Source organism: Mustela lutreola, chromosome 1, assembly GCF_030435805.1.
Source record: "Mustela lutreola isolate mMusLut2 chromosome 1, mMusLut2.pri, whole genome shotgun sequence".
In the NCBI taxonomy this organism is placed as follows: Eukaryota; Metazoa; Chordata; class Mammalia; order Carnivora; family Mustelidae; genus Mustela; species Mustela lutreola.
This window is the reverse complement of record NC_081290.1, coordinates 279,326,574-279,338,522: the sequence shown is the minus strand read 5'-3', so window position 1 is coordinate 279,338,522 and position 11,949 is coordinate 279,326,574.

Here is an 11,949-nt window from a genome sequence, read left to right as displayed (position 1 = left end):
AGAATAAATAGCTTGTGAAGACTAGTGACTTGCATGATCCCAGTTAGAATTCATTTCCCCTATTCCTGTAGGTAAGTCCACTAGTTTATCTGAGCCTGAGTTTTTGGTCTACTGAATAGGGATGGATAATAGGGATTCCACTGTTGGCTGTTGGGAGGACTAAAGAGAAAAGATGCAAAGAGCTTACAAAGAGAAAAGATGCAAAGAGCTTACAAAAAGTAGGTACTCTGTAACTAGTGATAACAGTGATATTCATTTTGGGTTTGGGAGAATTTATTTATTTTCCCATTTCCCAGGCTCTTGGCAAATTGAAAGCAACCTCTGGAGACTTGCTGCCCAACTGTCATTTTTTGGGTGCTTTTTTTTTTTCTCTGCCTCTGGCTTTGTATCTCCCTAATAACTTCGTGCTCAGGCAAGCCCAGGCACATCTTGGGGAGGATACAGTAGATGGAAGTCAGAAGCACAGCCATCTAGACTGCATACAAGCTCACATGCTGGGAAGTAGGGGTACTGAAGGGACATTGTTGCCACCTTAACATTCCTTTTAAGACTGCTTGGAAAAAAAAAAAAAAAAAAAAAAAAAAAAAAAAAAAAAAAAAAAAGACTGCTTGGAGAACAGCCTCTGCTCAGAAGGACAGAGATTAAGATGGCTCTGGAAAGTGTGATCTGCACACCAAGAGCTGGTAGCAATTCACTTCCTCAATTTCCTGAAGGTGGCAAAGCTGTCCCCTGAGAGAGGAACAAAACTAAATCAGGGGTATTTAAGGAACTCATAAAATCGTGGAGAGAAATTTAGCAAATTTAGAAATTTAGTCCTTTTATCTCCAAGTGAGGTATCTACTGAAGGAGACTACCACAAATGACTCATCATGTCAGTGGAAGAAGTAGGACTAGAATCCAAGTTTCTTGGCTTCTGGGTCAGGTGTGCATCAGGGCAACAGTCTGTCACTTTGTCATCATCTCCATCCTCATGGCCAACATCATCATCGTTGAGAAAAACCCTCATGGTCCAGACCTTCCTCTGGGTCTGTGACCTGCTTTGAACAAATTGTCAAAGAAAGACATAGGTCATTGGGCTTCTCTCACACCTCTTCTGAGTCTGAGAAGGAATTATTGGGGAAATCAGTTAAATAACCAGTTTTCTCATATATAAAATGATAATAAAGAGGTTTTCAGAATTTCTGTGAGAAGTTGGTTATATATTAAGTCACTTATATAAGTCTATAATGTGCCCAGCATAAATTCTCACATATATTAGAATTCATAAAAATTTGTGTTCTTTGCCCAACATCTTCTCCCACACCCTTTATAGAAAAGTATGTTTCATGTCTTGATTGATCTCTGGGCTCTATGAATAATTTTTCTACACGTACTCTAAATCAATGCTCCTGTGTATTGATTGGGTATCCTCAGCCCTTTCCAGAGTCCTAGCACTTTAGACGGCAAATGACTCATGGTGCTAAGCTTGCTTCAAGGGTGAAGTCCAAGAATTTCCCAATTTCCCCCTCCCTGGTCCAGGCTGACCCTGAAGTTAGTAAGTATGGAAGTGCATCTCAGATCTATGAACTGGAACAGAGATGACTGAGATTTCTTTTCTCCAGAAACAGGGGATACAGACTATCCAAAAGAGGTTCCCCAGAGCACGGTTCATTGTCTTTGACATTTGAGCTCCTCCTCTCCATCTTTCTGCTCAGCTATCCTTAACTAAAATAGGGTTTCATCCTCATGGGAGCTGTATGGTGGTAGTAATTTGGGTGCTCCACTTTTGGAAGGCAGAAGAAAGATATCAAAGAAGAAGGTAGACATTGACACATTCCCATGGATCTCCAGCAAAATTCTTCTCAAGTCTCATTGTCCAGAAACATTTCATACTGCCATTTCCATCCATAAGCTAGAAAATACCAATTTTTTAGTTGTGCACTACACCATTCCTGAATAAAGTCACCATGATTTTGTAAGAAAGGTAAGGAGACCCTACAATGAAGAAACAAATTATCTTGCTACAATTAGTGTTGAATTTGCAAGGTAATTTCTGTTGAGGTGTGTGTATTCATCTTGGTTAGCTGGATTATTTATATAGTTCACATAAGCTGGTTAGGAACTCATTTGAAGATATAGCTGAAAATATTTGAAAAATTATGAAATGGCACATTTAAGACTTGGGAAGATTTCTTCCTATTTTCTAAAACCAGATAGTAGCAGTGTAAGGATATGAAACTATTTTACCATCACTTTGCAGATATTAAAATATATTTGGAAGAATTTTATATTTCATTTTTAAACACACACACACACCCCTATATTATATCACATTTTAATCACATTTTGAAGACCCAAATTTCTTCATTAGTTTTTTTTTTTCCCTATAATCTGGGCTAGCAAATAATTTTGAGTGTGAAAGGTAAATATTTCTAGGAAATAAATCAAAACTGAGTATTGTGTCTCGTAACAACTGATTCCACCCACTGAAGCCAATAAATGATTATAAATGTTGAATAGCAGGATTTGTTCTAAACAACTAATTTTCCCTATCCAGAGTGCTAGCTTTCAGTCTTCAGTTTACATAACCACCGTGAAATGTCCTTCTTACCATTTGGAAAAAGCCTTACTTTCCCCACTCAGTGATTTCTTAATGAATTTACTCCCTGTGGTGCTTCCTTACCAGGCACATATATCAACACATAAACTGAGCTTTCCTCCCTCCCCTCCCTTCCTCTTTTCCTTCCTTCCCTCTCTCCTTCTCTCTTTCTTTTCTTTTCTTTTCTTCTCTTTCTTTCTTTCTTTCCTTCCTTCCTTCCTTCCTTCATTGTTTCTTTCTTTCATGTTTGGTAGCTCTGATGATGTTTATCTTGCTCTTTGACACATGTCAAATCTTTTTTTTTTTTTAAAGATTGTTTTTATTTGTCAGAGGGAGAGAGAAAGAAAGCACAAGCAGGGGGAATGGTAGAGGCAGAGGGAGAAGCAGACTCCTCGTTGAGTAAGGAACCCAATCCTGGGATCATGACCTGAGCCCAAGGCAGATACTTAACTGACTGAGCCCCTCAGGCATCCCAACACACGTCAAATCTTATCAGATAAAATCTTAGCAACCTTCTGTGATTTGATATTCTTAATATTGGTTAAATTTTGAATAAAAACTCCTTATTGATATGAAATGTCACCTTCACTTTAAGTAAGTGGTACTCAGACAAAATCCCCTCACCACTTAACCTATTATAATCATACTAACTTTTGCCATTAAATAGTCAACTAGATTTATTGCTACAGATATTTCTTATTTACTTAATATGCAATGATTGTCATATAAAATTACATTTATTCGTGGTTATTTTTATTTTAACAAATAATACTGCTCAAAAATATACAATGATGACGTTTACTTTTTTTTTTTAATATTTTTTATTTATTTGACAGAGAGAGAGAGAGAGTAGAAGTAAGCAGAGCAGCAGGCAGAGGGAGAGAGAGAAGCAGGCTCTCTGTTAAGCAGGGAGCCTGATGTGGGGCTTGATCCCAGGGCCCTGTAATCATGACCTGAGCCAAAGATGGAGGCTTAACTACTGAGCCACCCAGGCGCCCCTGACATTTACTTTTTAAAATGCATTTATTTAAGTTGAAAAAGTGAGTTAGTTAAAATTGCTAAATTTCTACCCACTTAAGCCCCCATGTTGCATCACCACTTCCTCATATCAGGGAGATCATATGATAGTTGTCTTTCTCCACTTGAAACAAGATGGAATTGGGAGGGAGACAAACCATAAGTGACTCTTAATCTCACAAAACAAACTGAGGGTTGCTGGGGGGAGGGGGGTTGGGAGAAGGGGGTGGGATTATGGACATTGGGGAGGGTATGTGTTTGGTGAGTGCTGTGAAGTGTGTAAACCTGGTGATTCACAGACCTGTACCCCTGGGGATAAAAAATAAAAAAATTTTTTTTTAAATTGCTAAATTTCAACTGGTTTACAGTCATGGTTCTTTAATTAGAATTTGGGGATAGGGCACATTTTCTAATATGGGCACTTAAGAAATCCCAGTTCTTCTCTAAGGAGCATACCATGGTGTTAGGAATCTAATGGCTCAATTTCTCAAGCATGAGTGTGTGCAACATGGAGAGCACAAAAATAATATATCACTGGGGCACCTGGGTGACTCGGTTAAGCATCTGCCTGCAGCTCAGGTCATGATCCCAGTGTCCTGGGACTAAGCCCCACATCCAGCTTCCTACTCAGTGGGGAGTCTGCTTCTCCCTTTACCTCTGCAGCTCCCCCTGCTTGTGCTCTCTCACATGCTCTTTCTCTCTTGAATAAATTAAGAAAATCTAAAAATAATAATAATAATAATAACATAGCACCTTTTTTTTTTTTTGGATTTTCAAAATCTTTGTAACTTGTATTTGAATAAGCAGGACTTACAGAATTCAAAGAAAACAACCTCATTCTTCCCCCACAACTGTCCTATGCAGACGATCTCAGTAGGACATGTCCCCAGCTTATTATTTAAAATCTTAGGTAAGTTGCTTTCAGGGAGTAGAGAATTCTAGCCACTTGAATATTTAAAATGTACTGTTTTACATAAGAATCAAAGTTCAGCTGTCATTTACTGTGAAAGCTTCTCTCTCAGTTCCGGTCTGCTCTAGACAGGACATCTATTGTGGTAAGGAAGAAAGAGTACTCTCTTTTTCTCTCTAACAGCCCTCCCCAGCTTGCTGACAGGATTTCTGTTCCTTGCAATCAGGGGCAGGAGTGAGGAATGCTGAGGGACAGAGAACATCAACGGGTACTTTCCCACCGTGATGTCAGGGGGCTAGGGGCTGAGTGCACCAGAGCTGCACCACTGGGATTCCTTGGCTTGCCCTCGCAGTACTCTAATTCACTTCCTCTGCCAGTGGTTCATGATTCCGCCTACGTCCCACTCCTGGGTGTCTATCGAAAATCTCCAGCCTCTTTCTTTAAGTTCTCCTTGCCTCTTTTTGTATCCTTTTGGAGCAAGTCTAAGACCACTCAGGTGGAGTTCACTTTCACATGGCTGACTTATGGAAGGACAGGCCATCCCAATACAACCTGCTTTTCCTGCTAGCTGTGGCAGACCGACTCTAGGGTGCTCTAATGCTTCCTGCCTCCTTGTGATGAAGTCCCAGAACCTAAGTCAGGTTCGGTGGGGTGAGGTTCGGAGCTGACGACTAAAGAAAGAATTCTTAAGACATCTTTGGTGCAAAATGGTGGTTTATTAAAGCATGGGGACAGGACCCGTGGGCAGGAAGAGCTGGGCAGGAAGAGCTGCTGCACCGGGTTGTGGGGAGTGGTTGGTTATATACACAGGAGTTCGGTAGGTGAGGACAAAGGGGTGTCCAGAAGGGCTATTGGGGCAAAGAATACTATCAGGATATTGAAGGCTTGGTTACTATCAAGTAAAGACAATTGAGAGTCTCCTGGTGAAATGTTACATTCCTTGTTAATGAGATTTAGGTTTAGAAGAAATTTAACTTTATTTACTTTTCCTTCTACTTCCACCTCCTTCGGTTTTTTTTTATGGAGGGGAGGGTGACATTAGGCTTGAGGAACTGAGTTCTGTGTCCCTGGAAATTGGGCTATTGATAAGGTAACTTCTTTTTTGAATCTCAAGGACATTTGCAAACCAAGGGAGACTCCTGTCTTGCAGGATTGTGATCTCCAGCAAGTTAACTATTTATCATTTTATGGCAGTCAGGGGTGCCTGAGGAATGCTACACATATGGGGGGAGCGGGTGGAGGGGGGGTGCAAGGCGCCAGCTTTTGCTTTGTCCTCAGCCAGCCTCCTGCTCCATCATCACTCGTGTTCATGCCCTTTGTGATTGCTTCCCCTTGAGTAGAGGTGAGACCTATGACTTGCTTTGAATAAATAGAACACAGCAAGGTGACAGAATGCTTGCATGATCCCAATGCAAGAGATGGTAGCATGCCTTACTGGTGTCTCTTTCTCCTTCTTGCTTGCTTGGAGGAAGCAGGCAGCCGTGTTGTGGAGTTCCACGTGGCCAGGGACTGTGAGTAGCTGTTAGGAACTTAGAGTAGACTCTAACCAACAGCCTACAAAGACTTCCAGGCAATACCCAGCCAAAAAAAAAAAAAAAGAAAGAAAAAGAAAGGGTGGGGGCCCTTTTGTTCTACAGCTGCAAGGAATTGGATTCTGTCACCAACTCTGGAAGCTTGGAAGTGGATCCTTCCCCAGACAAGCCTCAGTTGAGACCAAAACCCTGCCAACACCTTGACTGCAGCCTTGTGAGACCCCGAAATGAAGAGCCTAGTTAAGCCATGCCCAGCCCTGACCTGTAGAAACTGTGAGATAATAATGTTGTGTTGTATTAAACCTGTAAGGTTGTGGTCATTTGGTGTGCAGTGATAGACAATACTCCAGCCATCAGAGTCGAAAGCCCAAACCTTAGCCTCTTTTGGTTCCTCGGAGTGTGTTAGATTCCAGTCTACCGTCTTCCCCAAATTGTGAGCCTCCACATTAAGTTCCCCCCATTGCAACTCCCACTGCAGCATCTGTTTCTGAGCCTAGAGGTGAGAGAGAGAAGTCCTCCTTCCTTCTCCTACAGTGGGAAGAGGGGACAAAACCCATAGAACCTCAAGTTTCTTCCAGTGAAATTTTCAGTAAAGTTTTCAAGTACTATCCTGTGGCTAATTAAATTCTCTGAGTTCCAACTCAGTATTTAAGTTTCTTTCTTTCTTTCTTTCTTTCTTTCTTTCTTTCTTTCTTTCTTTTTAAGATTTTATTTATTTGTTTGACAGACAGAGATCACAAGTAGGCAGAGAGAGAGGAGGAAGCAGGCTCCCTGCTAAAGTAGAAAGCCCGGTGCAGGGCTCGATCCCAGTACCCTGGGATCATGCCCTGAGCTGAAGGCAGAGGCTTTAACCCACTGAGCCACCCAGGTACCCATATTTAAGTTTCTTTTATAGGCTGGTTGAGAAAACCGTTTTTGGCTATTTCTTCTGCAATTTCTGTTTGGGTGAATGGCATTTCAGCTCCACTGGCAAATCACGAAGGGGTGGGGGTGGTGATCGGCATAGTCACTCCCAGGGCAGGCAGTAAAACTGCCTTCTGCCTTATGTCATCCATGTGCAAGCATCCTAAACAATACTGATAATAAAATACTCTCTGGGGAAAAAAATCTTTCATTGATCAAAATTCTAATATAAAAGTGGCCTATCCCTGGGACAGATCCCTCCCATGGTACTGTCATCTGTTGTCTTTGGGCCTCGGATGAAACGGAACACAGTCTCCTATGTGAGTCCCGTTAAGGTCCAGAGGGACAGTTTAGCCTCTAGTCTTTACAGTGTCTTCTGCCCTTCTCCTGGACACTTGGCTGCCATCTGCTGGTGTTACGGGATCGCAGGGTTCTTGTCTCATGGAGTAAAAGAATGAATGTTGTGGGCAAAGGAAAGTGAGCGCAGGAGATAGAGTTTTATGAAGCAAGGATACAGAAAGGGCTCTCTCCAGTGACAGGGGTCCCAAATGGGTTGCCACTGAGGGCTTTTGGTGGCCGTCTTTTACTGAGAACTGCCTGGGAAGCTTGTGGCCTTGAGATTCTTGTGCCCTCTTGGTTTGAGCAAGGACTATCGATAACACCCTTAATGACTTAATTCTTTGAGGTTTGGTTACTTTCTATGATGACACTGTAGCCACCAAGGAAAAATACTCCCTCACATCCAGGGCCAGGAGGTCTGTTTCCTTATCTTTTGTTAACTAACTGCCTTAGCACTTCTGCCTGCCAGGAATAGATTTAGAGCAGGACCCCTTCACTCCCCCACTGTCTGTACCTTAACCCTTTCCCTATTCACCGGGAAGCTGTAAGAAGCACATAAATCCATGGTGGTTCCAAAAGTGAAGAGCTTCTCAGTTTTGTGTTCCACCTGCACACTCACAAGTGGTGGCCCTGGGCACGTGTGCAGGTGCACCTGTGTACACACGACTTCAGAAAGCAGATGGACCATTTGGCCCTATCCAATATGTAAAGAATTTGATACAAATTTTCCACCACACATTGCTTTTCTTTTTTGTCTGGGCCAACAGGAATGGTACTAGAGAGTCACTTGAGTGGGTCTCGGGATAAGTGTGTGGCGGGAAGTGGGGACAGCGGAGGTCGGACTCTCTGGAGACAGGCTGTGCATGGGTGGACTAGCTTTACTGTCTAAGAAGCCAAAGCCAGGAAAGAAAGGAAGAGAAGGAAACCCATGAATGTTGGATCATTATTTCTTACCCTGTGAGTCCACAAGGCTAGTATCCTGTGTTCCACTCTTCCTGTTGCCCAGAGAGAGGAGAACACTGAGGAGTGAAGGTGCTCACTCAAGGCCATATTTTTTTGTTTGAGGAAGTAAGTAGAGAGGCTTCTAGAGGGAAGGTTCTCAGGCACCTGATCTGCAGGGTTAGATGTGCACTCTGTGTCCTCTCTGAGCCCACCCCGACCCTGAATGAGCTCTGGGGGCAGACCCTTAGCAAAGGGACTCACAGCAGTGCCTGGGTCAGTGGCCCTCAACTCCAGGAGAGGACCCACCCCCCTGGCAGCCTCTATGCTGAGGCTCCCACTGAAACAAATGTAGATGGGCAGTTTCTGTTTTCTGCCAGGGCATGAGGAAGGGGGTTTCCTTTGCTTCAGCCTTTGAAAATAAAAATAAATCTTTCAAGGCAGCTGCAACTCTGCCATTAGCGCTCACCCTGGTGGTCACCATAGAATGTCACCTCCTAGTCACTGCTTGAGTCTGAGACAGGGGTCTTGGCCTCCTGCGTTTGCAAAAACATTTGTGGCGCCTCAGCGTGGGGTGAGGAGGGAAAGGAAGGCATGGTTGTGTGTAACTGCTGGGAATTGGAAGCTTGGTATGTTTTCCTGAGAATTGCCTTTAAACTACTTTCAGATTTTTGAGAAGAATTCTATTGCTTGATTAATATTCTCAGGCCTTTGGATTCCGACTGAATTACACCACCTGCTTTCCCAGCTGGGTTCTCCAGCTTGCAGGCAGGACTGCGAGACTTCCCTGCCTCCATAACCACGTGAGCCAACTGCTTCTCCTCTCTCCCTCTCCTCCCCTACCTGCTTCCCCTCCCCCTCTCCCTGCCCTCCCCCTCCCCCTCCTCCTCTTCTTCCCCCTCCAACTGGGTCTGTTTCTCTAGAGAAATCTAACGATTAAAGTACCACAGTTTCCTCAAAGCCCACCCTCTGAAAGAGAAAGCAGCCTCCCCCCACCCGGTGCAGACAGCATTAAAAGGTGCCCAAATTCGATTTTAAGTTATTTTAAATTCATCCATCGTGTAGAATTGACTGGCATCCTTGAGGACGGAAGCCGAAGCTGCTTTTCCTCCACCCAGCTCCTTCCTTCGGACACTTCCGAGCTACCACGGTGGCGCGGGGAAACAGTGTCGTGGGTCTAGGTTAACTGCCGGGCTCCAGAAACATAGCTTTTCGCGGGATAACTGCTCAGAAGGTTCGTTCCGCTCTCGTTTTCTAAATATTGTGAATGTGGACCTGAGGAACGTTGGAATGCTGCTAAAAGACCTCTATAGAGAAGCTAAGGGAAGCATCTCTGGGTGCATTAGAGCAGAAAATGCGGCAGCATGAAAATGGGGCCTCATACAGCCCCTCAAATCCATTCCCCACCGCGGGCTTCCCGAGAGCCCCTGATTGTGCCTGGAGGTCGCTGTGGTTTTGAGGAACTGACTCCACCCCCTCTCCTGCGTGCTCTGGTTCCAGGCTGTCAATCAGCGCCCTTGGCCCCGCCCACCGCAGTGATTGGTTCAGCCAGGGCATGGGACCCAGCACGGTCCAATCGGGATGATTCTCAGTAGTCTGGCTTGAAGCTCAGGCCAAAACCAATGTTTAAGAAGAACCCTTGGTATAAAATCCTAATGTCTAGGGTGCAATCAGTCAGGAGCACAGAATATCACTTTTTGCTTCCTTCAGTTATTGGTGTGTGGCACAAGGAAAACGGGCTGCGAGGTCCTCCTGTAGCCAATGAAACAAAGACCTCACGAAGGGGAAGAGACCCAGCCCTCTGCAAAAGCCAAAACCCTCTCTGAATTTCTCTTAGTGCGAACGGGCACTCATGGAGGTCTTTCACAAAAGCCAAGTGGTGTAATGCAAACGTTTGTAACATGGGAGACACCTGTATCCCATTGGATCTGGAATATTTTAATCTAATTATTCTGCCTCATACGTGTGTATGAAGCTTTTCTTTTCTTTTCTTTTCTTTTAACTATAACTAATGTAGTTTCTCTCCTTCGCTTTTAGGAACACAAAAGTGATTTGTTTACTGTCACAAAAACCACCGTCTCTCCAATTCAGATTTAATTCAGGTTGATAAATTATCTAAATTATTTACTCTGGGCCCTAGAAATGAAGGATAGAAAATAAGAAGAGGAAACCAAGCTGTTCTTGAGGTAAGACATGGGAAAAGGAGCTGGAAAGAAACAATGTTTTCTTCTCCAGTACAACCAAGGGAAAAACGGGCTTCCTTCCCACCAGGAATTTTGGCTTCCCCTATCGGGACTTCAGGTGGTAAGTTTTTCTAGGCTGTAGAAAATTGATATTAAGCTGAGAAATCCATTACAGGCTGTGACATATAATTGTTATTTATTAATTTGCACTTTAGTGTGCAAAAGAAATATGTTAAGAGGATGTCTAGTACTGATACCAAGTAGGCACACTGCCTGCGATTGCTACCTTGCCTTACTTTGCTCTTGCTCCGAATTCAGATCATCCTCCCGTCACTTCTTTACTGTCTCAATGTGACGGCATTCTGTTCCATGAGTGAAGACCTTCCTGAAAACAGGTCTGTGGAAGCTCGTGTTCCCTGCTTCACACAGGTGGTCACACCATTGTCCATCCGTTCAACATTCATCCAGCAAATATTAATTGTGGGAGTCCCCGGTGCCAGCGGCAGTCTGTGTGAGCAGAATCATACATGTTTGCCCTCCTGTGCTACCACCGCCCTGGGTTACTGTTCTTCGTGAGCCGCTGTTCACAATTAATCATCTTACGCAGCCGGTATCTGTGAGGTGCCAGCCACACGCCGGCTGCACTGGAGACTAGTGATGAATGATGAATGAGATACGTGATGAGTAAGATACTGTCCTTGTCCTTAAGCATTGTACAAAAAGCATTGTGGGAGCACACCGGTGAGAGAAGCCGGTTAAACAAGGGGAAGAACAGGCTTTTCCGGGTGACATGTAGATGGCAATTTCAAAGAAGAGCAGATGCTTGTGGAGGTATGGTTTCTAGGTGGGCAGACCATTGTAGCCAAAGGTCAGGATGCTGAAAAAAGAAGCAATGTTGTGATTCTGTCACAGAGTTAGCAGTGAGAGACTCAGCTGGGAGGGGTGCAAGGTCTTGGATGCCCAGAGCATTGAATGCCTCCTGGAGGCACCCGAGATTAGTCCCAGGGGTGATAAGCAGCCATAGGATTTAAGCAGTGTGGTGATAAAGTCACATTTGTATTTCCAGAGGTCCCTAGTACAGTAGCGCTAACATGGGTAAGGAGAGGCAAAGATAGGTCACAAAATGCAACATAGAAGGTCAAAGGATGCCATATTAATATTAGGCAACAAAAAGTCCTTATGACCAAGTCACATAATATACAAATAATAAAAAATAATTTAAAGATTTTCCTAGAGATAGGAGAAACTAACAAAAACACAATAGTCATGAGAGTTTTTAACCTGCAAGTTTTGAGAAATACAAGCAAAAAACATTATTTGAGTCATAAAATGCTTGAATAAACCGATATAAAAGAAACATGCCTTTTAAGCTCATTTGGTACGTTGATGAAAATTCACCATAAATTCATCCCAAAGAAAACCTCATTAAATTACAAAAACAAAAAGATCATCACACTCACTAATCATGTTGTAATAAAAGAGGAAATATATAATACAAACATTTGTTACCAAATAAAAAGATTCAAGCCCAATGAAAATTTATAGCTT